Here is a 2,849-nt window from a genome sequence, read left to right as displayed (position 1 = left end):
CTAACATACTGTATCACTCTAGCTCAGTTTAACAAAGGATGTAAAAAAAACACAGTCTAACTAAACAACTGCTGTCCCATCATCCTCACCCTGTAACTCGACTGACCCACCTTCTTAAAACACTTCCCCTGTTCTAGCCTCTGCAGAATGCTTGTTAACTTCCTTGACTTTCCCCAATAATGCCAAATGAAACTATTTGTCATGTGTTTGACACAGGGGGCTTGCTTGCGACGTAATTTGGTGCGTGTTTGTTCAAGGGCTGCCAGGAAAAACAGTGGATGTCCACCTCAGCAGAGGGAACGGGGACCGGAGCACAAAAGTCTGCTTTCACACAGCCGAGCCCTGGGGGAAGTGAGGGGCCCGGGGCCCGAGAGATGACTGTGGACTTTCAGGTTTTTCCCCCGCCTCGCAGACATGTTTTCATAAACACCAGGAATGCGTCAAAAAGGCACAGTGCAAGTACCTTCCTCTTTTTTTATGAGCGTCAATCCATCATCCACCAATCAGAGGTGGCGCATAGTGAGGCCACGCCTCGCCCTGAGTGTGGGATGGGACCACAATCTGCAGCGTTAGCTACTGTATCCACCACTGTAGAATGAGGGAATTATGGGAAAGATCGACATTGTCCAAAAATTTAATAGAGGATGTGAAATCATGGAGATGGATTCCAAGCATTGTTAATCTTTCCATCAGTCTCTCTCTCTCTCATTTATGCCTCGCTGAATAACTGCACGGCCCCAAACTCAACCCATGACGCATCTAGGGAGATTTATATGTTCGGAGCGTTCGGCCTCCACGTTTGTCTGGAATCACGCTGTATGTCGCCAACTCCTAAAACTGAGTCAACATTTTGTCACTAGAGCTGAGAGAGTGAACCTCATGAAACCTCTCAAGAACACGTCCAAGTCACATTTCACCTGAAAATCAAAATAGAAAATAAATATATAAGAAAATGAAGCTTCTTTTAGGACCACTATCATTTTTTTTGTCATTGTGACATTATTTTTATGACAATTAAGCATATATTTTTCCTCATTAACATAATACAGCAGCATATTTTAATCTTTTTGTAATGTATATACACTGTAAGAAATTATTTTCATTTGTTTTGTTTTTTTTTTCGATTTATTATTACTTTTTTCTTTTGTCAAATCAACTTAGATAATTAATGGGGTTCAGATAACATAATATTTAGAGTTTCTATTTATTAAACCAATCTCCTTCATTGTATTAACTCAAATATTTAATTTCAATAAACTCTTCAAGGTAACCTACTTTTTTAAGTTAAACCAACAATACTTTTTTTTTCCAAAGTGTATAAATCCACATTACTATAATTCAATATATAATAACAATACAATACACAATATATACAAATAATACAACATGCATTACAACAAAACAATGTTTTTACTGTATAAAAGCTATTTTTATGTTAAACTTTAGTTTCATTTAAATTAAATATTTTTATTTAAATCAGAATAAACTGAAGGCAGTGCAACGAATACAAACATGTTGTATAAAAATATAGTATTTAACTTAATGTAAAGTTCATCTATCATCTTTAAGATGATAAAAATAAAACTAGGGACAAACTTTACATTAGTTAAACCTAAAAGTTAGTATTTTTTCATTACTATAAAACATTGTTTTACTGTATAAAAGCTATTCTTATATTCAACTTTGTTGCATTATATTAAATATTTATATTAAATAATAATATTATTTATTTAAATCAAAATAGTCCAACAAACACAAATGTGATACATAAAATATGGTAGTTAACCAAATGTAAACTAAATCTATCAGTTTTAAAGGGGACCTATAATGCCCCTTTTCACAAGATGTAATATAAGTCTAAGGTGTCTCCAGAATGTGTCTGTGAAGTTTCAGCTCAAAATCCCCCACAGATCATTTATTATAGCTTGTCAAATTTGCCCCTATTTGAGTGTGAGCAAAAACACACCGTTTTTGTGTGTGTCCCTTTAAATGCAAATGAGCTGCCCACTTTGCAGAAGAGGGTGGAGCTTTAACAGTCACTCAACAACAACAAAGCTGGAGAATCTCACGCAGCCAAAATGAGGATTGTCAGTAACGGTGTTCAGCCTTACATTGTTCAAACCGGAGTCGACACTGATGGAGAGACTCAGGAAGAAGTTACAACTTTTAGAATGAAACTGGACGTTTCTGAATGGTTAGTGGATAAATTTATGTAGTTGCTGTGGAGTTGATTCAACTCATCCACTAGCATGTGTCGTCATGTTCATCTTTTGTGTTGAATTGACCCTCGTTTGTGAAGCAGTCCGGCGTAAAATGACGGCATGGTAACAACACTAAATTTTGGGGTTTGTGATATAACGAACCCAGGAAGAAGCTCATTGTAGTCCCTACCACCAGTTTGTTGTATTCCTTAAAAAGCGATTTCTGTAAAAGAAAATATCTCTCTTTGCATTGAACTTTCAGTGTCGAAACTTTGCATGTAAAATGTAATGTAAAATGTATTATTTTATTTAAAACAGAATATATTTACATATTTGGAATATTTGGCAGTACAACAAATACAACTATGATTTACTGTATAAAATATTGTCATTAACTTAATGTGGCATTTAAATGTGCCCTAGAATTAAAAATTGAATTTTCCTCGGCATAGTTGAATATCAAAAGTTCAGTACATGAAAATGACATACAGTGAGTCTCAAACTCCATTGTTTCCTCCTTCTTATATAAATCTCATTTGTTTAAAAGACCTCCGAAGAACAGGCGAATCTCAACATAACACCGACTGTTACGTAACAGTCGAGATCATTAATATGTACGCCCCCAATATTTGCATATGCCAGCCCATG

This window comes from Chanodichthys erythropterus, chromosome 8 (genome assembly GCF_024489055.1).
Source record: "Chanodichthys erythropterus isolate Z2021 chromosome 8, ASM2448905v1, whole genome shotgun sequence".
NCBI lineage: Eukaryota > Metazoa > Chordata > Actinopteri > Cypriniformes > Xenocyprididae > Chanodichthys > Chanodichthys erythropterus.
This window is presented reverse-complemented; position numbering follows the sequence as displayed.